The 26,801-nt window shown below is 46.6% G+C and overlaps 1 protein-coding gene across 1 annotated transcript in view; it reads left to right on the forward strand.

Moving 5' to 3' along the window:
* Positions 1 to 8,714: 8,714 nt before the first annotated feature.
* The window catches only part of LOC116780083 (protein patched homolog 1-like), a 151,401-nt gene continuing 133,314 nt past the window's right edge, over positions 8,715 to 26,801 (forward strand). Inside the window, exons 1-2 of the mRNA XM_032674566.1 lie at positions 8,715 to 8,906; positions 10,492 to 10,684. The gene's annotated coding sequence lies outside the window, so the exon portion shown is untranslated. The remainder of the gene's footprint in view (positions 8,907 to 10,491; positions 10,685 to 26,801) is intronic.

Raw genomic sequence — 26,801 nt, forward strand, 5'->3', positions numbered from 1 at the left:
CTTATCATATGGTGGGGCCTCCTCAGCCCGTGTCACCTGTTCCTCTTCTTCTTCAGAGGATAGTCCAAAACTCTCACCTTCGGGTCAATTGGTGATAATTTCCAGAATCCCAGGGCGATTAGGATTCCCTATCCGGGTTCGCTGCGTGATCAGAGCGATCCACTTACTCCATGTGGCATCGGTGGCGTGATGCGTAGAAGGAACTCTTCCCTTGAACATCCAGCCCAGCACTGGTAGTCGGGGTGCCAGGAGGAGCTGCACTTCGGTGCCGATCACTTCTGAGGCAGCTCGAACTCCTTCATAAGCAGCCAGGATCTCTTTCTCAGTTGGTGTATAGCTGGTTTCAGATCCTTTCTATCCCCGACTCCAGAATCCCAGCGGTCGTCCGCGGGTCTCCCCAGGCACCTTCTGCCAGAGGTTCCAGGAAGGGCCATTCTTCCCGGCTGCAGTGTAGAGCATGTTCTTCACATCCTGTCCTGTCCTTACTGACCCAAGGGCTACTGCATGGGCAATCTCCTGTTTAATTTGTTCAAAGGCTTGTTGTTGTTCAGGGCCCCACTGGAAATCATTTTTCTTCCGTGTCACAAGGTAGAGAGGGCTTACAATCTGGCTGTACTCGGGGATATGCATCCTCCAAAAGCCCACAGCGCCTAGGAAAGCCTGTGTTTCCTTCTTACTGGTTGGTGGGGACATGGCTGTTATTTTGTTAATCACCTCCATTGGAATTAGGCGGCGTCCATCTTGCCACTTCACTCCTAGGAACTGAATTTCCTGAGCAGGTCCCTTGACCTTACTCCGTTTAATGGTAAAACCAGCTCTTAGGAGAATCTGGATTATCTTCTCTCCTTTCTCGAAGACTTCGCCCGCTGTGTTCCCCCATACAATGATGTCGTCAATGTACTGTAGATGTTCTGGAGCCTCGTCCTTTTCCAGTGCAGTCTGGATCAGTCCATGGCAAATGCTGGGACTGTGTTTCCACCCCTGAGGCAGTCGATTCCAAGTGTACTGCACACCTCTCCAAGTGAAAGCAAATTGTGGTCTGCACTCCGCTGCCAAAGGAATGGAGCAAAAGGCATTGGCAATGTCAATGGTGGCATACCACTTGGCTGCCTTGGACTCCAGCTCGTACTGGAGCTCCACCATGTCCGGTACAGCAGCACTCAGGGGTGGTGTGACTTCATTGAGTCCACGGTAATCCACTGTCAGCCTCCACTCTCCGCTGGACTTACGCACTGGTCATATAGGGCTATTAAAGGGTGAGCGACTCTTGCTGACCACCCCCTGGGTCTCCAGGTCACAGATCATCTTATGTATAGGGGTCACAGAGTCTCGGTCGGTGCGGTATTGCCGACGGTGCACTGTTGCTGTGGTTATCGGTACCAATTGTTCTTCAACCTTCAGCAGTCCCACAGCAGAGGGGTCCTCTGAGAGACCAGGCAAGGTGTTCAGTTGTCTAATTTCCTCTGTCTCCACAGTAGCTATGCCAAAAGCCCAACGAAGTCCTTTTGGGTCTTTGAAATACCCACTCCTCAGGTAATCTATGCCAAGGATGCACGGGGTCTCTGGGCCAGTCACGATGGGGTGTCTGTGCCATTCCTTCCCAGTCACGCTCACTTCAACTTCCAGTACAGTCAGTTGTTGGGATCCCCCTGTTACCCCAGAAATGGAGATGGATTCTGCCCCTATGTATCTTGATGGCATTAAAGTACATTGCGCTCCAGTGTACACTAAGGCCTTATATCTTTGTGGCTCTGATGTGCCAGGCCACGGAATCCACACTGTCCAATAGACTCGATTGTCCCTCTCCTCTACCTGGCTAGAGGCAGGGCACCCCTAGTCCTGGTCATGATACTCGTGCTCTTCTTGTGAGTATGACCTGGAGGTCCCTTCAAGAGGATCAGACGTATCATCATTCCTGTACCGTCTGGAGTCTTGCCCACGAGAGACTGGAGCAACATTTACCCTTGAGGAGTTCCTTGTGGTACTTGTTCCTCTTTTCAGTTCACGTACCCGGGCTGCTAAGGAAGAGGTGGGTTTCCCATCCCACTTCCTCATATCTTCTCTGTGCTCACGGAGGTAAAACCATAGATTGCCACGTGGAGTGTGCTCTCTCTCCTTAGCTGGGGGACGCTGGTTCCTAATAGCAGAGACTCTTGTTTGTCCTGGTGCGATATGGAAGATCCCTTCCTTAATTTCTTCTCTTAGCTTCTGGTGTCCCTCTTCAATCTTCTCTTCCAGGCTTCGGACATGTTCGGCCAGTTTGGTTTCCACAGATGAGATGTGGGCTCGTAGTGGGGCGGTGACAGTGTCTTCATAAATCCTGAGTTTACTGACCAACGCACCCACCTTGTCCTCTCCTTCCCTCCATTGCAGTGTTGCTAAGTAGCGGGAATACATTTCTGGTCCGAGTCGTGCAAACTTTAACCACATCTGGGATGTGCACTGTACACCATCTGGACTTTTAGGGAATCTTTCGTCCTCTGAAAAGATTATGTCCAGTACAGTTAATTCTCTTAAGTACCGGATACCTTATTCCATCGTGTTCCACTGTCCTTGCTGTACGTGGAGGTCCTCCTTACAAAGGTATCTCTCCCTCACACTGGACAACAGTCGCCGTCAGAGGCTGAGAGTTTCCTGCCTCCTTCCGATCCCCTGACCAATGACTACATCGCAAGACAGGGATCCCAGTTGTCTGGCTTCACTCCCATCTAGGATTGTATCGTTAGCTGTGGCATCCCAGATTCGGAGCAGCCAGGTCAGAATGGACTCATTCGCCTGTCGTGTGAACTCTCTCGGGAGCTCACGTAGCTCACCCAGGGATAGGGACCGAGTGATTATTTCTGGCTCTGTCTCCTCCGGTGGATGTGAAGGTCCTGCCTCTTCATCATCATTTGCTATACGGACTGATTTAGTTATTGATTTCCTTTTCTGGACAGGGGTGACTGCTATTGGTTTCGGTTGTTCTTCTGGCTCCTCGATGGTTTGTGTGGACACAGTGCCGGTTGATTCATTTCTTTCTCCCTCTGACTCAGCTGTGGTTTGGGTGGACGTGGTGCCTGTGGATCTGCTCCTTCTCTCCTCCCCCTGACAGCGCTGTACCATGTCAAGTAGTGTCCGGTAGGCAGTGGCCAGGGCCCAGCAGGTTACTGTGAGCTGGTCATCTCTGGAGCTGCCAGAGCATTTTCCCTTCACCAGTCTTATCATGCTAACAGGATCCTGCAGTTGTTCAGGGGTGAATTTCCAGATCATTGGAGGAGAAAACTTCTCCAAATACTGGCCGATGTCCTCCCACTTCCCGTGCCACTCAGCATTATCTGCTCCCAGGGCAGGCGTCCAAACAACCTCCCTAGAAGGCCCTGTTCTGACCCTAAACATGGTGTAGACAGTACAGAGCAGACAAAGCAACACTAACATTATGCTGTCCTTAACATCAAAAGGGAACTCAATATTTTGAAAAACTGTTGTAGCAGGTCTGAAGGGGAAGAAGGAGGTGAGAGGTTGGAAACAACCATTCCCCCCTGTTTCCCCAAAGGGCTGGGTGCGATTTTTAATGAGGCCCCAGAGGTAGTAACCCAAACCAGGACAGGCAAACAAGACTGAATACACATTTACAATGAAACTCATTGCTTCTGATGTTATAATGACATAAATATAGTAAACTAATAAAGCAATTTGGATCCCTCTCCCTGGTTTTAAAAAGAGCATCAAAACAGGTAAATAGTTCCCCATCTGTGGAAATATGAACATGCTCAGATACAACATCCACGTGAATGCATCAAACAACATGGTAATCAGGGAGTTTCTATATCCAAATAGACAAATGCTTAAAATGAAATTGTGATTCTGACTTCTCTCTCTCTGCTCCACGTTGGGCGCCAAAATTGTGCTGGTTTAAAAGTTAACCAACAGAGGAAACCAAGCCAACTCAAAGAGAGATTACAAGTCAGAATAACAATTTAATAAAATAATACAATAAGTACAACCACACAGACAAGCAACAGGCACTAACCCACAAAGCCCAAATGTACAACCCAGTACCCCGGGGCACAAACAAAACGGTGCTACCTGGGCCCCCCTTTGAGTCCAAAGCAAAGGGAGAGGGGAAAAACCTGCTGGTAGGAGAGCTGCTGCAGTCCAGTCAAAAGTGGTAATTGTAGTCCGGCCGAGGGTGGTGGTGAGTCTGGTTGAGAGCGATGAGTTGCAGTCTGGTTGAGAGCGATGAGCTGCAGTCTGGTTGAGAGCGATGAGCTGCAGTCCTCCTCTGGATCCCACGAGTGATAAAAAGGTTCCGAAACTCCAGGTTTATATACTCTCCAGTTCAGGCAGGAATGTTCAGTCCTCCCCTCAGAGCGGGGAATTCCATAAAAGGGTGTTTAGTCCTTCCGTCAGAGCGGAGGATTCCATAATAGGGTATGAGGGTGCTCATTCCATAAAAGGGTATGAGGGTGCTCAGGAACATTCCCCCCCACACCTCGCAGGCCTCTACTGACAACAGTTTCTGGGAAATGGCATGGAGGGCTATAGAATACACAGTTTGGGCTATACCCATTCAGTGAGGAATTGGTCCCAGCTGTTCTAACCAGGACAGATGTAGAGGAATTAATATACCTGACCATGAGAAACAAATGTCCCAGACCCAAATCGCTGTAAGAGAACCCATAGAATATAAAAAGGGAAAACTGATTGGTAAGTCCGTCTGTGCATCCGATCAATGCTGGCACAACTTTACGTTGGACAAACCAGTTTCTGTAGTATGTCTTTGGGCTACTTTGAAAGGAGACAAGGTACTATCAAAGAAATTTGTAATAGACACCATGCCATCATCATGGTTAGGCTTCGCGAACGAAGATTTGGGAAGGACTCTACCCACATTTGCTACAAGCACACTGGTGGCTAAAAAGGCATAACCTTCGAGCCTGCGCAATGGATTTTTTAGGTGAGACGCAGCATGCGCAGAACTGGACCCACCCTTTAATCCTAAGATTCATCTGCCAGGGCCTAGAGAGTTTGGATGGTGGTAGCAAGGTCCTCAGGACATAGGTTTAATTAGAGTATCCTTCTCTTAGTAGGATGGTCTTACAGGGCTAAGCGAGTTCCATCTGCCCGGGTTTGGAATTAGAGTTGTCCTTCTCCTAGGATGACTGCCAGAAGGCTAGTGAGCCCATCCTGCCCATGGACACATTTTATCTGACCCTTCAGTTTTGACCTGTCTGGCATGGGCAACCCTGTCGAAGGCATGTACCACCGCCAGCATAGCTCGCAACCTCATAGGGGCACACAAGCTTCTTCCCCACTGAAACCCCACGGCCCACCAGACCCCCTCCCCCTCCCTCAAATTGGACTGGCAAACCTCTGTGTGCTCTGAAGTTCCTCCTCTCCTCTCCCCTCCCCCGGGGCGGTCACCAGGAGCCTGCCCGGTCGGCGTGGTTGCCTCCTGGGGCCTAATAGACACCACAACAACAGGATTTACTTCAACAACACTGACTTCTGCTAAATTGACTCCTTCCTCATATACACCCTCAGAATGTACAGAAAAAAGTCATAATCTTTCCCTTGTAGGACCTTATGTAATTAGACAATCTAATGAGCGGAAGTTACTCCTGGACCCTACATATTCACTAAAAAAGGTCCAGGTAAAAATCCAAACAAACATATCCTCTATAAAAGGGGATTGTCAGTCCTTCATTCTCCAAAGCCTGAAAGGATGGAGTGCTTGGTTAAGAACTAGATACCACCATGAAAGAACACGAAAAGATCTAACAAAATGATTTGGATCAGGACTAGGTGTATTAAATTCCATAGATCAGGAAATATTAAACTCAGCACTGTAACCTCCGATTTGGGAAAGCTGGAGGTACCACTAAGATCATCATTAATGACTATAGCTGAAACACAGTCTCTTACTACAGACTTGATGATCTTCTTAACTAAATACACATCTGAAGATTTTCAGATTGTGACTAATGTTTTTGGAAGTTTACAAGAAAATGTCTCAATAACAATACAGTGTATCCAAACCCAGCAATGAATACAATCTGTAGCTGCAGGAGTTAGAAGGAACATCAGGAATTTTACCTCAAGAAATAAGAGAGATCATATCCAGAAATGACACCACAACCAAATTTGAGAAAGAACATTAGGCATGGTGGCAGTTAATAAACTTCACATATAACTCAAAGCAGGAGCAGATAGAGGCATATGTTCTAACCATCCGTGAGGCAAAAGAATGGACCATATTTCCTGTCCTAGCATTAGGAACAATACACTGGGACATGGTAATTAGACCCATGGGACATAATGTCTGGGCAAGTTATGACAGGGACATAGGGAAATGACAAACTATCAGCACAGAAGCCTGTACACCCAGAGAAGAACTAGGATATGTATGTGAAAATGCTGTAGCAAAGAAGGAAGATTTATGTTTAGATACAGAAGATAGTGTATGTACCTTTGAAATGTTCCCAAATACACAGGCACAGTCCCAAATATACTATGTAAGCAAAGGATGTGCATACATCAGGACACCTTGCACAAGTATAACTACTGATGATTGTGAAGAATCAACTAATGGTACTAATTTTTGTGTTTGCAATTTTACTAAGATAATAGGATGTGACTTCAGTTACACTGCTCCTGTGACCACCATGCAATTGATCTCGGATAAATATATTTAATATCGTGAAGTGCCTAAACTATAAATAGGCATGAACATTAATATCCTCCAGAAAATGCTCTATCATCTGGATGTGGAACAAATGATGGAAAAGGGAAATGCTACTCCACATCTCATGCTGTGGCAAGTGGAACACGACATAGCAGAGATTAAAAACATCATTACCAAAGTGGCAAAGACTGGAGAACATCATTGGTGGAACATATTTCTGGGAACAACCAATGTACAATCACTCACTGCAGCCCAGCTGTTTAACTTCCTGGTTCACCCGCTCTTGGTTTTGATACTGGCAGCTTTCCTTCTTTACAATCATCAATCTGTGGATGTAGTGGAGAATTAAGACCATAGCGCAACAAGTACATGTGCTCTGGACTGTACAAAGGGTGATGCAAAAGAATTCGCATTAGTTAAAAGAAAAGGGGGGAATTGAAATAAAGACAAAATAAAATAAAAATTCAGCTATGTTAGTGTGACTTTGCAAAATTGTAACTGCTTGAAAGAAGGTTGTTGCCCAAATTGTGGGCAATTAAGATAAAACTAGCTTATGTAAACAAAGGGACTGTCAGGGAAAGCAGGAAACACTTTAGCATGCAGCATTGCAAGGGAGACAGAAGAGGGAGGGGGAACCTAAGCTGTTTGAAATGATAAAACTTTATGTAACTACTCTATAATAACAATAGGAGTTAGGCAACCAAATGTCTATTCGGATAAGGCAGACTTCATAAAGAGTGTATATGATAGATAATTTTTGAAACTCACTGTATAAAAAGTTATTGTGCTTCTTTTCTCAGCAGACATGCACGGGGGGGCGAAACCCCTGCGTCTCCCTGGCCATAATAAAAGTGTGCTTTATATATTTTGCTGGAAGATTTCTTTGAATTAAGAAAAATTTGGTACTTCCTACCACAGTATTCACCACCCTGTCATTATTTTTGCAACCCTAGGAAATCAGCTTGGAACTCCCAGTATTTGTTGCAGCTTGAGGCCAAGTTGTCCCTAAAAGGATTTTCTTTTAAGGGCTTTAGAAATGCCACTTTCCTCCCATTTCCCCTCTCTTGTTTAAAAGAAGAAAGTTCTGAACATGTGTTTGTCTAAAAGCATCTAGAAAGAAAAAAAAAATCTTGACAAGAAAATGAAGAAGAAAGGAAGGGAAGCATTCCTTAATGGAAGCATTGCATGCAAAGAAGGCTGTATCTCTTTCAGGCTCCCCCTGAAACTGGCGATTCACACACAAGGATTGCCTGTCTGGGTGGTCTTTCTACTTTGGTGAGCTGTTGCTAAGCAGCTAATAATAGACATGTTTGCTGAATAATTTCTACCCTCCTCCAGCCAATCCATCCCGTAGAAACCCAAACCAACTGACAGCCCCAGGGGCGGGCTTTCAGCTCTTTTTTCCCCTCCTTCTCTCTTTCTCTCTCCTCCCCTTCCACCCCTCGTCCTTGTTATCCAATTGGAGAGAGTCCTTTTTTTCTTCTTCACCTCATCTTTTAAGCTGTGGGGCTCCAGCTCGATGCTGCCGCACATACGCCGAGGAAGAGCGCCAGGCAGCAGCCTGCCCCTCGCTACCGGCCAGATAGCGGAGTCTCGCCGGCCCCGCGGCCGGCGGGTAGCGCCCTGGCGCTGAGGCAGTATGGTGCACCGCGGCGAGACAGGTCAACAGCACCCGCAACCCGCCATGTTGCTGCTGCGCCGCCGCCGCTGAGTGCCGCCGCGGACAGCAGCTTCCTGGAGGCAGCAACGGCCGGAAGAAGCGGTTTTAACGGGAGCGGAGGCAAGCGCGGCGGCAGCTGGGGCGGGGGAGGGGAGTCGTGCTTGCCCACCCACTCTTCCTGGGTGCGGGGAGTAGCCGCCAGCACCTTGGGGACCGCACGCGATGTGGCAATGGGAGGTGCAGGGTGAGACTGGTCAGGAGCGGCCGCGGTGGCAGCCATGGCCCAAAGCCCCGTGTGAAGCAGCCGCGCAGCGACGGCGGCGGCAGCAGCAGCAGCATCCCGCGGTCTGCGGCGCCGCCAGCTCCCCACGGGCCCCTCTGGCAGCGGCAGCCGTTAACGTATTGGAGCCAGAGACAAGCAGCAGTGCCGTGGGCGGCGGCCACCCCGGCCGGGCGGCGAGTAGCGATAGCGGGAGGCGGCGAAGGACCGGAGCGAACCAGCGCTCTGCGGCACCCGACCGGGAGTATCTGCAGCGACCAAGCTACTGTGATGCGGCTTTCGCCTTGGAGCAGATCTCAAAGGTGCATTCAGTCTCTCAGGCATTGTTTAGAAATATAGATACTCGCTAGTACTATTATTATGGGGGAGGTGTTTTCTCGTGGGGGGTGCAAGGAAGAGATGGAAATGAAACAGCGACCAATAAAATGCTGGGAAAAAGAGAGAGACGTCTGTGACTCTTTAGTGCGAGAGCGCTCTTCTTCCCTTCCTTCTTGCATACGCTTTGCCTGGTGTGTGTGCGGAGGAGCACTCCTCTAGTTAAATTTCCCAGAGGCAGTTTCACCTCCTTCCGGGCCTTCCGGATAGTTTGTGGCCCGTTCTCGCTTTTCCTCTCCCCTTTCCGCTTCCTTTGCTTCTCTCTATCACTTCGTAGCACTCTGCAATTTCATTAACACCGATCTCTAACCGGAAAAGGGGAGAAAATGAGCGGCTACTTTCTTGGCAAAAAGTGCTTTTGCAAAGTTCTCCACCGAGTGCTGAAAACACGACAACCCTCAGAGAGGGGTTCTCATAGCAAAAAAAGTTTGTAACGTTTCCCTCAGCGTTCGGAGGAAAAGTGAAAGTTGTAAATAAATTGCTACCTTAAATCTTCTGTGCAGGTTGTATGAGTCCTCCCGGCTTACTGGCTTTATTGTTAGCGTGGAAACGCCGGAGGTGCAGGAGTGCGCTGGAAGCCCTACTCGGGGAGGGGAAGGGGAACGGTTCCAACCGCTAACGTATGCGAACCAAAAAAATGTTCAAAATAAACAACCTCGAGAGACGATGCCTTTCTGCAAAGAGCATTTAATTTTGTGGAGCAAATTTCTGGGCTTTGTAAAAAGGGGAAAGGCAAAATAAATCTATGTGGCTGCCCTCTTCCGTTCACAAATATTGTTGTAATTTACAGATGGCTACTCTGCTTCCTAATTAAGATCACACAGTGTCTCCAGACTATGGAAATTAATTTCTTATGATCTTACAGCACTGCTCACCACGTGGATAATGCATTTACTACAAAGTTGTGCTAAGGGCTGGGAATAGGAGAAATGCCAGCAAATTCCCACAGTTTTCCTTCACTGTTGACATCCCTCCCCACCATCAGCCCTTTAGAGGTCTAATGAGAATGGGAAAGGAGACTTTTTTTTTTATTGACATGCCTGTTGAGATTCATTGACATAGGTTATTTCTCCCCTAGAGCCATGAATCTTGCTATCATGAATGTGTTGCAACCTAAGCTGATAGTGGTGACTTGAGTGCAAGATAGTGATGGACACACACGCTGTCTCATTTATACAGGTTTTCAACAGTGATGGAATCCCAAACCTGTGTGGTGGTTTAGCAATAGGATGGTTACCAGCAGGTACACATCTTGGCCTACAGGAATACTTAATGGTGATTGCAAGCTGCTCAGCTCAACCATGGGGTGAAGGCCCTTCATGAAGGACAACATTATTGTCCTTACTCCAAGGGACACTATGAGGATATGAACATTTATGTATAAATAACTGTTCTGCATCTGTTAGTGGTTGGAGGGGGGCTTTCCCCATATGTTCTCTTGGAATAAATGTGCCTTGCCTGTGTTAGTGTCTGCCCCAACCTCTTAACTACGAACCTTTCCTTGCCTTGTAGGGGAAAGCTACTGGAAGAAAAGCACCACTGTGGCTGAGAGCAAAGTTTCAGAGACTGTTATTTAAACTGGGCTGTTACATTCAAAAAAACTGTGGAAAATTTTTGGTTGTTGGCCTTCTCATATTTGGGGCTTTCGCTGTAGGATTAAGGGCAGCAAATCTTGAAACCAATGTGGAGGAGCTGTGGGTGGAAGGTAAGTTCAAGATCCCCTTTTTTCTGATACCATCCCTCCCCACATTGCCCCTTTCACCTCAGGAGCTGGATGAAAAGAACTTGAGTGTCAGAGACTTTAAGAATGTGTGCATGTATGTGTGTGTGTGTATACATATGTATATAATAGGCCTTCTTCATGCTGAGGAGTGTCTGCTGACTGGGCACTGGGTTGGTGGAGAGGAAACCTACAGAGCACTGTCTATGCCCAATGCTGTGGTGTTTTGTGGGGCTCTGTGAGGCTGGTGAACATGAGAGAGTGCATATAGATTGGGAAGGGGTGGACAGCAGGGCACATGGCTCTGGGTGACAGATACCACTTCACCATTCAGAAGGCTGCAGGACAGTGGCAGGCCATGAGGAGCACAGCCTAGAGACATGGGTGCCTGTGTGTGTGGTTCTGTTTTTTTGGACAGCTTTCAGTTGTAGGGGAGAAATGTTTGTCTCAAGGTTAAAAAAGAAAAAAAAGAAAAAGACGACTGCTGAAGTGAAACCTGACCTGGCTGGCCCAGAGGTTGTGGCTGGGCAGCCAGGTGTGGGGTAGCTGTGGGCACTGCCCTAGGCCAGAGTGGCAGATGTTTTCCAAAACCAGCCGAGAGGTTCACCCATGTTGCCTTTGTGTTGGTAAGCCACAGTGTAGGAAGATTGCTTTGGTTAAGGAGAAGAAATTGTATTCGGAGGCTGGAGGTTTGTGTGGTTCCTTTAGAAATAGCCCTACCCCAACATTCAGACCAGGGAATGTGGAGGTGTCGCAGTCAGAGTGAGACTGGACTGTTTGCTAAAGAGGATGAGCTATGAGGTAGACCAAACTCCTCTCTCTCTGCAATTGTAATGTCAAATTAAGGGGCTTTACTCGAGGAAAATGTGGAAAAACAGAAGAAATAACAACCCTTTATTAAAAGATATATGTATGTTGGTAAAAACAGTAACAAGAAACAACAATAACAACAACAAGTCTAAATGGATACTCCTCTGTCCATTAGCACAGTCCTAATTGTGGCCTGCCGGGGATGTTGTTGGATCGCTGGAAGGTGCAGGGTCTGCAGGACCCTGTTGTGGCCTGCAGGGGGTGCTGTGGGATCACTGGAAAGTACAGGACCTGCAGTACCTGGTCGTGGTCGGCAGGGGGCGCTGTGGGATCACTGGAAGGTGCAGGGCCTGCAGTACCTGGTTGTGGTCGGCAGGGGGCACTGTGGACTCCGGCAGTCACCCCGCGGGAAGAGGGGCTGGAGAGAGCGGTCCCGGACCACGTGGGGAAGCTGAGAAGGAGATGGGGGAGGGGACCTCGCCTCCGTGGGGACGAAAAGGAAGGCAGGCAGTACACTCCCACGGGAACTCACCGCTGTCCCAAGTGGCGGGGACTCACTGAAGTCTCAGGTGGTGGTGTCTCAGCAAAGACTTCCCCCTCCTCTCCCGCGGGCAAGTAAACTCTCCGTTGAGGCACAGCAGCTCCGGGGAGCGGGGCATCCAGGCAGGTTGAAGCCAACAGGATGAGAAGTCGAACTGACCAGGATGAACAACCAAAAAGAAAACCAAACCTCCCGTCCCCCTCCCCAAAAAATGCCTGTGAGCCCCCAGGGAGCCAACAATGCAGTTTTTTCTCCTCGCCCCTGAACAGAGTCCGCCCCACGCCTCCCTCTCCCGTCTCTCCAAATGGGCAATTAACCTAGGCAGCTACATCCTTTGTAATGCTAATGACCTCCCTTCCCCCGCTCACTCCGTTTTTTCCCTTGGAGTGGGGCAGGGGGAAGAAAAAATTCCCCTGATTTCCTAGTCTATAACATTATCCACCCCTAATTTTTCTTTCCCATGCTACCACACTTTATCAGATTAAATCTTCGATCCTCATATGTACATGCAGTATTCCAACTATGTACACATCCACTAATAGGTAGATACAAATACAGATACAAGTCTACTGTTACAACCAGTTCACCCCAGAGTAAGGTTTCCCTGAGGTATACATCGGGTTTCTCCATCTTCCTGCATCACCCACCAGGTGCAGCCGGGTCCTTGGGCAAAAACAATCCCACGAATGGATTTGTCTTTGTTCGAGGCAGGGTTAACCCAAACCTTTTTCCCTAACACACCCCTCGTGTGAATCACGGGGACCTTATCTCCATCCACGGTGTGGAGGGACTCTGATTGGGCAGGGCCGGCTCGGTTGATGGAACCTCTGGTGTTAACTAACCATGTAGCCTGTGCTAGATGCTGATCCCAGTGCTTGTCTGTCCCTCCACCCAACGCCTTCATAGTGGTTTTCAACAGTCCATTATGTCGTTCAACTTTCCCTGCAGCTGCAGCGTGGTATGGGCTGTGGTACACCCACTTGATGCCATGCTCTTCTGCCCAGGTGGCAACTAAGCTGTTTTTGAAATGAGTTCCGTTATCTGATTCAATGTGCTCTGGGGCACCATGTCGCCACAGGACTTGCTTTTCAAGGCCCAGGATGGTATTTCGGGCAGTAGTGTGAGGCACCGGATACGTCTCCAGCCATCCGGTGGTGGCTTCCACCATGGTAAGCACATAGCACTTACCTTGGCGGGTTTGTGGCAGTGTGATGTAATCAACTTGCCAGACCTCCCCATACCTATACTTACTCCAACGTCCACCATACCATAGGGACTTCAGTCTCTTAGCCTGTTTAATGGTAGCGCAGGTCTCACAGTCATGGATAACCTGGGAAATAATGTCCTTGGTTAAGTCCACCCCTCGGTCTCGTGCCCATCTATGGGTAACATCTCTGCCCTGATGGCCTGAGGCATCATGGGCCCACCGTGCTAGGAACAACTCTCCGTTGTGCTGCCAGTCCAGGTCTACCTGGGACACCTTGACTTGTGCAGCTCGGTCTGCCTGTTCATTGTTGCGATGCTCCTCATTGGCTCGACCTTTGCGCACATGGGCGTCTACGTGGTGGACTCTCACAATCAACTTCTCTGTCCGGGTGGCAATGTCTTGCCACGTATCCGCGGCCCAGATGGGTCTTCCCCTGCATTCCCAATTGGCCTTCTTCCATCTGTCCAACCATCCCCACAGAGCATTGGCCACCATCCACGAGTCGGTGTAGATGTAAAACTTTGGCCACTTCTCCCGTTCAGCAATGTCCAATGCTAACTGGACAACTTTGAGCTCTGCGAATTGGCTCGATTCTCCTTCCCCTTCAGTAGTTTCTGAAACTTGTCGGGCAGGGCTCCATGCAGCTACTTTCCATTTATGTTTCATTCCTACAAGGTGACAGGAACCGTCAGTAAAGAGGGCGTAACGCATTTCCTCTTTTGATAGTTTATCGAATTCTGGGGCTTCCTCAGCCCGTACCACCTGCTTTTCTTCTTCTTCATCCGTTAGACCAAAACTCTCACCTTCCGGTCAATTTGTGATGACTTCTAGGATCCCAGGGCGATTCAGATTTCCAATACGGGCACGCTGTGCGAGCAGAGCAATCCACTTACTCCATGTAGCATCAGTGGCATGATGTGTAGAGGGCACCTTTCCCTTAAACATCCAGTTCAGCACTGGTAGTCGAGGTGCCAGGAGCAGCTGTTCTTCTGTGCCAATCACCTCGGAGGCAACTTGTACTCCTTCATAAGCTGCTAGGATCTCCTTCTCTGTTGGGGTGTAGTTGGCTTCAGATCCTCTGTAGCTTCGGCTCCAGAACCCAAGTGGGCGGCCTCGAGTCTCACCAGGTACCTTTTGCCAGAGGCTCCAGGAGAGACCTTTATTCCCAGCTGCAGAATAGAGCACATTTTTCACATCTGTCCCTGTCCTGACTGACCCAAGGGCTACAGCATGTGCAATCTCTCGTTTAATCTGTTCGAATGCCTGTCGCTGTTCAGGGCCCCACTGAAAATCATTCTTTTTCCGAGTTACCAGATAGAGGGGACTTACGATTTGACTGTACGCCGGGATATGCATCCTCCAGAAACCGATGGCACCCAGAAAAGCTTGCGTTTCCTTCTTACTGGTTGGTGGGGTAATTGCTGTGGTCTTATCAATGACTTCTGTTGGAATCTGATGACGCCCATCTTGCCATTTCACCCCCAGGAACTGGATCTCTCGGGCAGGCCCCTTAACTTTACTCTTCTTTATGGCAAAACCAGCTCCCAGGAGGATCTGGATGATTTTCTTCCCTTTCTCGGAAACCTCCTCTGCTGTGTCCCCCCATATGATGATGTCATCAATGTATTGCAGGTGTTCTGGAGCCTCACCCTTCTCTAATGTGGCCTGGATCAGTCCATGACAGATGGTGGGACTGTGTTTCCACCCCTGGGGCAGTCGGTTCCAAGTATACTGCACACCCCTCCAGGTGAAAGTGAACTGTGACCTACACTCTGCTGCTAAGGGAATGGAGAAGAATGAGTTTGCAATGTCAATAGTGGCATACCACTTCGCTGTCTTGGACTCCAACTCATACTGGAGCTCCAACATGTCTGGAACAGCGGCGCTCAGCGGTGGGGTGACTTCATTCAGACCACGATAGTCCACAGTCAGTCTCCATTCTCCGTTAGACTTACGCACAGACCAGATGGGACTGTTGAAGGGTGAATGGGTCTTGCTGATCACCCCTTGGCTCTCCATCTCACGGATCATCTTATGGATGGGGATCACAGAGTCTCGGTTCATCCGGTACTGCCGGCGATGCACTATTGTAGTGGCGATTGGCACTTGCTGTTCCTCGACTTTCAGCAACCCTACAGCCAAAGGGCTCTCCGAGAGGCCGGACAACGAGTTCAACTGTTTAGCCGCCTCGGTCTCCACAACAACTATTCCAAAATCCCATCTATGTCCCTTGGGGTCCTTGAAGTACCCGTTCTTGAGATAGTCAATGCCCAGGATACATGAGGTGTCTAGACCAGTCACAATGGGGTGTTTCTGCCAGTCTTTCCCGGTCAAGTTCACCTCAGCTTCCACCATGGTCAACTCTTGAGATCCTCCAGTCACCCCAGAAATGGAAATAGTCTCTGGTCCCACATGTCCCGAGGGCATTAACGTACACTGAGCGCCAGTATCAACCAAAACCTGATATTTCTGTGGGTCTGACGTGCCAGACCATCTGATCCACACAGTCCAATAGACACGGTTGTCCCGTGCCTCTACCTGACTAGAGGCAGGGCCTCTCTAACATTCATCTTCATCCTGCCAGTCACCGTTTCCCTCTTGTGAATGTCGACAGGAGGAGCCCTCTAGCGGGTCAGATCCCTGCCTGCAGGATACTGGTACAGCACTCACTTTTGCAGACTTTCCCTTTTCTTTCTCCTTCAGCTCTTGTACTCGGGCTGCTAGGGCACGGGTAGGTTTCCTGTCCCACCTTCTCATGTCTTCTCCATGGTCAGTTAGGAAGTACCACAACTCAGTTCGTGAGGTCTGTCCGCTCTCTCTAGCTGGAGGGCGTCTGGTTTTCACTGGGGCCATATGGAAATTGTTTCCCTCAATCTTCTCTTTCAAGTCCGTAGTTAATTCTTTGAGTTCATTAATCATTGTCTCTACAGAGGAGATGCGGGCCTGTAGTGGTCCTTCGATCATACTGTCGTACAATCGAAGTTTGTTTATTACAGACATCACTGGCTCCCGCTTCTCCCCAGCCTGCAAGGATGTCAGGTAACCTTTATGTGTGGACGGCCCCATACGTGTGAAGCTCCACCACATCTGTGGTGTACACTTAACCTTGTCAGGATCGTTGGTAGATTGCCCATCCCTTCCAAACAATACTTCCAGCAATGCCAATTCTCTCAGCCATAGGATTCCTTCTTCTATGGTCTTCCAGCTCTTGGTATAATGATCTGACTGCAAGGACTCTCTGTAAATGAACCTCTCCCTCACACCATCCAAAAGCCGTACCCAGAGAGACAGGGACTTCGATTCCTTCACAAATGCTTCCTCAATGCCCACATCTTGGGCAATAGATCTCAGGAACCTCGCTTCACCACCATCAAGGTTCACAACATCACCTGTAGAGTCCCAAACTCGGATCATCCAGGTCAGAACGGGCTCACTTGGACGACGAGCAACGTCTGTCCGTAAATTCCGGAGGTTATTGTACGATAAAGACTCAGTGATGATTTCTGGCTCTGGAGTAGCCATTTGTGGGGACCCTGCCTCTCCGTCATCATCAGCTGGGTGAACTGATTTGGCTTTATATTTCTTCCTTTGGATAGGGGCAACCTCCGTTGGCTTAGTCTGCCCCTTAGTTTTGGCCTTATCCTGAGTCACCTTGGTATTAGGCATCTTGTTCTCATCTTTTCCTTTCCCCTGGAAGTGTTGCACCATACCGAGCAACTTCCTGTAGGCAATGGCCAAGACCCCACATGCAGCTGCCAACTGCCTCTCCATGGATCCATCACGACCTCTCTCCCTCACGGCTTTCATTATTTTTGTAGGGTTCAGGAGTTGTTCAAGGGTGAGCGTCCATGTTATGGGAGTTGAGCAACTTTCTAGGAATTTACCCATGTCCTCCCATAACCCATGCCACTCGAGGTTTTCCACCCCTGGGACAGGCTCCTGAATGCCTTCTCGGTAATTCTTGACCTTGGCTTGGTATATCAGATATACTATAATGGCACAAACTAGGATGAAAAGAGCAGTAGTGCATCCTTGAGGACATATTCCGGATGAAAATCATAGGTGCTGAGTATGCCGTGTCATATACCCAATGCACAAACTCAAAGGTACTTATCGCAATGAGGGTCCTAGTATCTGAACTGAAATACATTGACAGGTGGGACAGATATCTTGGCATGGTTATATACCAGAGGAAAGCAGCAACCCCTGACATCATGGTACCTACAAGTTCAAAACGCGTGTCAATCACACAAGGGGTTCAAACTGCGGGTAACTCACACAAAGGGTAGTGATTCTTTTTCCACCTTTCCTCTTTCCATGCCCCACTTTGGGCACCAAAAATGTCGCAGTCAGAGTGAGACTGGACTGTTTGCTAAAGAGGATGAGCTATGAGGTAGACCAAACTCCTCTCTCTCTGCAATTGTAATGTCAAATTAAGGGGCTTTACTCAAGGAAAATGTGGAAAAACAGAAGAAATAACAACCCTTTATTAAAAGATATATGTATGTTGGCAAAAACAGTAACAAGAAACAACAATAACAACAAGTCTAAATGGATACTCCTCTGTCCGTTAGCACAGTCCTAATTGTGGCCTGCCGGGGATGTTGTTGGATCGCTGGAAGGTGCAGGGTCTGCAGCGCCCTGTTGTGGCCTGCAGGGGGCACTGTGGGATCGCTGGAAAGTGCAGGACTCCGTTTTTTCCCTTGGAGTGGGGCAGGGGGAAGAAAAAAATTCCCCTGATTTCCTAGTCTATAACAGGAGGGGTGGCTTCCCTTGAGGACCTGGAGGCAGTCAGCATCACTGTCCTCCTGTCCGAGGGTCTGCTCAGGGTTGCTCTAGTCTGAGAGGCATGACTCCAGGTTGTCACTTTTTGTTTTCAGGGAGAAAATATTATTTATTTAGCATCAGATTCCCTCTTTAACTGTGTTGATGTAAAACCAGACTGATTTTGTCAACAGTGGGAGTGACTCTGGATTTATGTCGAAGTAACTTGCAGCAGAATTTTGCTTATAAGAGTTAATACATAAAACTGCATAAGTAATCGTTACTAGATACCTCTGTATGTGTGTATTGAGGATCCCACCCATAGGCAGATGTACATTCAGAATCTGTTCTGGTCATTAGGTGCTGCGCATCTTAATTACTAATGTAAATAGTTGTGAACATTCTTTTTTCCTCAACATTTTTTTCTTAATTCCTTGTGAGATTGTTGTGGCAGTTTCTTTTGTCAGTTTTTGCTCTTACTTTTTTGTCTCTGCTTTTTTATAAGTGTTTGATAAATAATGTTTGATTGCAGTCCCATCTAGCACTTGTCCCTGAGGTTTATTATCCTGATATTATTGGGGTTCACTTACTAGGAAGGGTAGTCCTATCTTATGCCACCTGCTTTTCCTGACAGTTTAATAAAAGAAACTGCTTGCTGACAATACCTATGTGACTGACCCAGCAGTAAAAATGCAATTCTCAAAGAAAAATCAAAGAATTGTTGAGGTTGGAAGGGATCTCTGCAGGTCATATGTTCCAACCCCCCCTGCTCAAGCAGGACCACCTAGAGCTAGTTGCCCATGATGATGTCCAGATGACTTTTGAATATCTCCAAGAAGGGAGATTCCACAAACTAGGCAACCCATTCCAGTGCTGTCACCCTCACAGTGAAAAAGGGTTTTTTTATGTTCAGATGGAATCTCACATGTTTCAGTTTGTGCCCATTGCCTCTGGTCCTGTCACTGGGCACCACTGAAAAGAGCCTGGCTCTGTGTTCTTTGCACCCTCTCTTCAGCTATTTGTATACATTAGACTGAACAGTCCCATCTCTTTCAGCCTTTCCTCATATGTGAGATGCTTCAGTCAATCCCATCTTCGTGCCCCTTTGCTAAACTCTCTCCAGTATGTCCATGTCTCTTGTACTGGGGAGCCCAGAACTGGACACAGTACTCTAGGTGTGGCCTCACCAGTGCTGAATAAAGGGGAAGGGTTACCTCCATTGACCTGCAGTTGGAACTTGCTGCATACAACACAGGACAGTCCATGATCTCCTACAGAGGTCACTATAGAATCATAGAATATCCTGAGTTGGAAGGGACCTACAAGGATCATTGAGTCCACCTCCTGGCCCTGCATAGGGCAGCTCCAAAAATCACACCATGTGCCTGAATGTTGTCCAAACACTTCTTGAACTCTGGCAGGCGTGGTGCTGTAACCACTTCTCTGGGGAGCCTGTTCCAGTGCCCGACCACCCTCTCAGTGAAGAACCTTTTCCTAATATCCAATCTAAACCTCCTGACACAGCTTGATGCTGTTCCCTCAGTGTAGAACAGTTGAAAGCCACTTTACTTTCTTGTTCCTTGTGCCACTGCTGTTGAGCAGGAACAGAGGGAATGTAGGTAAGCAGTAGGGCAGGCTGCTGCTGGAGTTGTGGTGCCATGTGGAGGTATTGATGAGTGGTTGGAGGTCTGCTAGTTCCTATGGTTAAATGGACTCTTCTGTAGAGAATGGGCCTTCCTTTCTCATTATTCCTTAGTAGACACTGAGTTCAGACAACAGTGAACTCCATAGACACTCAAACTTACTTTCAACAGAGAATGCAATGAAGAAAACTCCTCATCCCGATTCCATGTATTTTAATGATTTATTTTTTCTGTGGAAAGAGAGTCCAAAGGTAGTAATATGCACAGTACATGCATGTAGCAGTTCTTGACTGATCAACGAATTTAAAGGATATTACTGATGCCAAAATTGGCAGAAATATGACTGCTCAGAGACAGTTTTGAGTCTTTAAGCAGCAAAGGTATTTATTTTGAGCAACGCTGGGGAACTAGGCAGCTGTCGCTGCACAAGCTAGCTCCAAAGTTCTCGGTGAAAAGTCAGGTAATTTATACAGTTTTCGTGAGTGATTACAACATCTATACATGCATATTCATTTAATTTCACAATCTAATTATCATATTCATAATAGACGGAGTTCAGGCAGAACTTGAGACGGAGTCATCCTTTTGGGGAGTCCTCTGGTGGTCGTTCCGACCCTTCAACCTCAAGAGGGTCATCCCTTTTATTTCTCTTCGTCATGAACTATTCAACTTTTCCTGACTAGATACTGGGAGCTTGCAAAAAACCCCCCTGATTCAGCTCGTTTATCTCCCTGGATGTCCATTCTATCTAATTCATGACTACTAAGTTGTCCTTTCTGTTATCTTTTCATTAGTATGGAACATACATAGGCAGAGCTCTCAGAACAGGGTACCACTTGTCCCTTAATATTAATGTTGCATTCCTCAGAGCGAGGGTCTATAACATCCCCTCAGAACAGAATTCCAGCATCTCAGAACCCTTACTCAGTTTCATTACATGCAAGTGAATATTTCAGTTATGGATAACTTTTAGGAGGCTCCAAAATATGACAGCTTCCAGGTGTGTGAACTGACTGATTCCTTTGTTTAGATTATGCTCCACATCAGATGCCTAGATTAGTGGTGGCTGAACAAAGCTATGGTAAATTTTTGGGGTTTCCACAATGCCATGTTGTGGTAGTTTGGGCTAGGCCTTCCTTGGTGACCAGTTTGTAACCAAGGAAGGGTCTAGATTTACCCAGTATTCCCTACGATTTTTACGTAAACCAGACTATAAGAAGAAAGGAGGAGAGGCCTTCGCTCTCTTTCCTTCCAGCGGTTTGGAGGTGCAGGTTCCCTGCTGTTGAGTCTGCCATGTTGGGGAGCAAGGCCTGGTAAGGCCTTGTCGACCTTGGGAGGCGGAGGTTTGCCGGCGATCGTCCCGGAGTGACTCTCGGTTGTCCCAAGGAGAGTGGTGGGATATTTCTTTGCTAACTCTTTAGTTACTAGATCTTGGGCTACTGATTGGGATATATATATATATTTTATTTTGGTTTTGTTCCCTTTCCCTTCCCCCTTCCTTTTCCCTTGTGAAATTGTATATATTTTAATTGTATATAATTTAAGTGTAAATATATTTATATATACCACTTTAGTTGTCTCTCTCTTGTTTTGGGTTTTTCTTGGTTGTTTTTTTCTCCCTCTTCTCCCTGAGATTTTGGGGGGGGGGAGGGAAACGGGACACTTCTTGTGGTAAGGTTTGGAGACTTGGCAGGGAGCCAACTTCAAACCATATCACATGTTTATATTTCATTAGGATTTCCCCTTCAAAGATGACCTCTCTATGACCTGTTGAAGTTGTGTCCAATGGGATGCTAATTTTACTGAACCTGCAACTGTTTTCTTTTTGATGTTTAATGGAATATGTTCTCATCTTGATACTCATGGATTTTTTTGCATGAGTCTTGTTAACACAACAGCGAATTATGCACTTCAACCTGAGCAGTCAGGTAAAACTGTGCTTGCAAAGTTTTCTGCCCCACAGCTAGCTATTTAAGAATATTCTGATTAGTTAAAATATGTTTTGGTTATAGACCTAGCAGTACTATTACTTGTTAGACTTTTCCTTCTGTGTACAGAATTAAGTTCAGTCTTCCAGCCTTTGCACAGTGTTTTTTCTCTCCAAAAATGATGATGTGCCTATACATGGTCCTAGCTGATCTTTTTGGAGTTCAATAGGAGCTCAAGTGCAGAATTTTACTGAGCAGTTTATTATTCTTTGTCTACCCCATGTGTCTACCCTACAGTAGTATATATTTTCTTAATGTTCTGTATTTATCTTCAATATGCCTTTGCTTCTCTTTATTTCACTAATCACTCCAGTTTTGTACTATGTAGGAAGTCTTTCCCTATTTGTGATTTTTAGTAACTCTATCTGGGAAAACCTGAAGAAGCCAGTAAAACTCCTTAATGGCTAAGTGACAGTTCTACAGTAGAGTGTAGTCTCCTGTCAGAGTTTAGAAAGATTTTAAAAAAATACAACTTCTGCTATTACTAGTGGAAACTATAGGTTTATACTGTTGATGCTCTACTGAGGGAGCAGATTTCTGAGATGATGCCTAACAATAGAAAACTCAGTGATATGGAGTATGATTTAGAATCTCCATCCTTGTAAATATTAAAAACCTGACTGGACACATTCCTAGACAACCTGCTCTAGCTGACCCTGTTTGAGCAGGGGGATTGGACTAGATGATCTCATGAGGTCCCTTTCAACCTAAATGTTTCTGTGATTTCTGTGTACTAAAAATGCATAGTATCTTATAAAAACCACTTTATTTATCTGCCCATTAATCAAGAGGGAGAACAGGAAAATGTTATCTTCTGTTTTGCATGATCTATGCTATTTATTTTTCTATTTATAGTATGCTAAATATGATCCTTGTTCATCCAGTGATGTTGACTTGTAATAATTTTGACCCACTGTGTATTGCAGGGTCTTACTAGAAATAGGTGAAATGGAATTCAGAATTAAAAAAAAAATCTTATTCCTCTTAGCTGTATAAACTTATTTTTTTAAAACAGGAAGGCTTAATAACCATAAATACAATTTACTTGCTTTCCCCTCCCCCCTCATTTTTATTCATCATCACCTCAATTGCTATAAACATCCTGAAGGGATCTGTGCAGAGGGGAAAGGGGTTATAAGAAGTTATTTGCATGTGATAAATTATATTGAAATAGCTATAGGAATGTAATCTCAATGTAGATCTGAATGTGGTCTCCTTAGTGAGACAGTCAGAAGAAAAATAAGCTTTAGGAACTCGTTTAACCTCTCCCATCCTGTTGACACTATGATAATGTAAAAACCATTGTGACTTTAATTTTTTCTTTCTAAGTTACCTTTTTTATAATGGCAAAAAGAGTGCAGTTAATTAAAAGAGATGTTTTCCTGGAGGGTGTTTAATTTGCATTTCCCTTGTTTGATTGTCCACTTGGGCCTGATTTTGTTTTCTTTTACACTGGACTTATTCTACTGACTTCTTGAGGGGAAGTTACTTCTCATATTCAGAAAAGACGACCTTGCTGTTTAGAAACTGATGCTGTTTAAGTGGTAAATAATAGAAAATATGATACCCTAGTGCAATTATTAAGACCATGAAGCAAAATAAAACTAAAATGTGTTTCCCAGAATCACAGAAGGGTTCAGGTTGGAAGGGACCACAGTGGGTCATCTGGTCCAACCTCCCTGCTCAAGCAGGGTTATCCTAGAGCACATTGCACAGGATTGTGTCCAGATGGTTCTTGAATATCTCCAGTGAGGGCAATCTGTCACCTGCACAGGAAAAAAGTTCTTCCTCATATTCAAGTGGAACTTCCTGTACATCAGTTTCTGACCGTTGCCTCTTGTCCTATTGCCTGGCACCACCGAGCAGATCCTGCCTTCATCTTCTTGGTACCCTCCCTTCAGATACTGATAGACATTTATGAGGTCCCCTCTCAGACCTTCTTGAGGCTGAACAGGCCCAGCTCCCTCAGCCTTTCCTCATGAGAGATGTTCCAGTCCTCTAATCATCTTTGTCGCCCTCTGTTGGACCCACTCCAGGAGCTCCATGTCTCTCTTGTACTGAGGAGCCCAGAACTGGACACAGTGCTCCAGATGCAGCCACACCAGGGCTGAGTAGAGGGGCAGGATCACCTGCTGGCAATGCTCTTCCTTATGTGCACCCCAGGATACCATTGGCCTTCTTGACCACAAGGGCCCACTGCTGGCTCATGGACAACTTGTCCACCAGGACCCCCAGGTCCTTCTCCACAGACCTGCTTTCCAGCAGGTTGGCCCCCAGCCTGTATTGGTGCGTGGGAATATTCTTCCCCAGGTACAAGACCCTGCATTTTCCCTTGTTGAATTTTCAGATGGTTATTCTCTGCCCATCTCTCCAACCTGTCAAGGTCCTTCTGAAGGACTGCACAGCTCTCTGGGGTATTGGCCACTCCTCCCAGCTTTGTGTCATCAGCGAACTTGCTGAGGAGGCATCTATCCCTTCATCCAAGTAATTGATGAATAAGTTAAACAATACTGGGTCCAGTATTGAACCTTGGGGGACACCACTAGTGACAGACCTCCAACTGGACCCTGTACCACTGATTACAACCCTCTGGGATCTGCCATTCAGATAGTTCTCAATCCACCTCACTGTCCACTCATCCAACCCACACTTCCTAAGTTTTCCTATGAGGATGTTGCAAGAGACAGTGTCGAAAGCCCTGCTGAAGTCAAGGTAAACAATATCCAATGCTCTCCCCTCAACCATCCTGGTAGTTGTTTCATCGTAGAAGGCAATCAGGTTGGTCAAGCATGATTTATCTTTAGTGAACCCATGCTGACTACTCCTGATCACCTTCTTTGTCTTCCATGTGGGTAGAGATGGCCTCCAGAGCCAGGCGCTCCATCACCTTTCCAGAGATTAAAGTGAGGTTGACTGGCCAGTAGTTCCCTGAGTCCTCCTTCTTCCCCTTTTTGAAGACTGTGGTGACATTTGCTGGCACTGATTGCCAGAGAGATCAGCGCCTACCCCACCGCTTCCCCTCATGAGGAAGCTGTATACTGCTATAAGGTCTCCCCTCAATCTCCTCTTCTCTAGGCTGAACAAGCCAAGTGACCTCAGTCACTCCTCATATGGTGTCCCCTCTAGACCCTTCACCATCTTCGTTGCCCTCCTTTGGATGCTCTCTAATAGCTTTATATCTTTCTTATATTGAGGTGCCCAAAACTGCACACAGTACTCAAGGTGAGGCCACACCAGCGCAGAACAGAGTGGAATAATCACCTCCCTCGACTGGCTGGTGATGCTTTGCCTGATGCACCCCAGGAGACAGTTGACCCTCCTGGCTGCCAGGGTGTCGCTGATAATGTCGGAATGGCCAATGCGACATAAATATCAGAGTCAGACATAGTCCAGGTGCAAGGTGATCAGGAAGCTGTTTATTACTCTCAAGTGTTTCTCTTATACTCTTTGTACACTATTGTACCATAACACAATTGGTCAAAAGTCTCAAGCATAAGACACTGCACACACTCTTATTGGTGACACTGAAGACACTGTGCATGCTGTGACATGCTATTGGTGACACTATACACATTTTGATTGGTGACCTTTGGTCTGGGCTGCATTATGTTTGTTCCGTCCACCATTACAGTAAATATTTCCTAAAAGTTGTTTAAATTCTTCATCACTAATTGCCAGGCTGCTGACAGGTTCTCTGTCAACCCCGACAATTCCCCCTCTTTTTTTTTTATTTTATGCCGCAAAGATGGCTTTGACAGTCTGTTGCAGGGCCCTTTGCAACAGGCTGATCAAGCAAGGCATCAGCATTGGCAACCCCTGATCCAAAGCTAAAAAGAAACACAGCAACATCTCACCAAGAAAGAATCCAGAGAGCTCGTCCACTATTCAAAACAAGGATCCACTACAGTCTGAGAGATCCGTGTAATACATTGCCCCAAAGTCTCAACACTCCAATACAAAAGCATTGTTAAGTTTGCACACACAGATATTGTCACATATATATATCTACACAGTCTCTCTCTCTCACACAATCTCTCTTCAGTCATTCGTTGGTGGCCACCTCAGTCACTCTTCATTCACACATAGCTGGAATTTCTATTATACTTTTACATTTTAATTACACAGTTTACATTTTAAGTAGTTATTGGCTGTGTACTTCTCAGTTTGTCATCTTTGGCAGTCACGTCTAACAACTGTACCTGGCTTGAAAAGGAATACATACAAGGAATATAAGGCCTAAAAAATTTAAAATAGATCTATTCTGATTTAGCATCTGTTTATGCGCCTGTATAGTCTCTTTCCCCCCTTTTTATATTTTACAGTGTTCATTTGATGTGTAAAATTCAGGGTTATGTTATTCTATTAGCACATCATTTAATTCTATATTTTTGTTCATCCTTTAGCAACATGCTGTAAGAGCTGTAAATTAATACAAATGGTATTTTACTTCTTGAATTTAGCTACTCATAATTCGCATCTTGATTGAACAGAAGGAATATTGTATCAAATATGGATTAAATTAGCCTGTACAATACTTTATCATGGGATCATCTACTCAACAGTGTTAATACTGAAAGAGAATTTCTGAACGTTTACATTAGGTATACCGAAGGCATGTACCATCGACAGCATAGCCCAAAACCACACAGGGACATACAGGCTACGTTCCTGTTAGAATGGTTTGGGCAAATCTTTGATTTTCTGCTTTACTATCACCTATTTATATACAGTCATAAGGAGAAACCCAGGAACAACCCTTTGTCTTGCCCACCCTTTACAGGACGTAACAGAGCAGAGCAAACTTATCTGGAACATGCTGAACCTGGGCAGTAGCAGCAGATGAGCCAAAAACAAACAGAAAAACAAACTGACCAAGTGTTCTGGACCTTGAACCCATCCAAGGCTGAGGTGCTTTTCAAGTCCCCAGCTTGGCTGGGACCCCCATCACTCTGAAGGAACCCCACTATTCTCCCTGACCATGTCCTTCCTCCACTGTGTTACCAGGTATTTGCAGGTGCACTGCATATCTGTTACATTTCATACAGGAGTGCCCTGCTTCCCCCCCCGTCAATTAGAAGCCCCCCATGGCCCGCTCGATACCCCTCCCCTCTCTTCCGACACCCTTCCCCAGAACCCCCCCTCCCCCTTC

Source organism: Chiroxiphia lanceolata, chromosome W (assembly GCF_009829145.1).
Source record: "Chiroxiphia lanceolata isolate bChiLan1 chromosome W, bChiLan1.pri, whole genome shotgun sequence".
NCBI classification, from domain to species: Eukaryota; Metazoa; Chordata; class Aves; order Passeriformes; family Pipridae; genus Chiroxiphia; species Chiroxiphia lanceolata.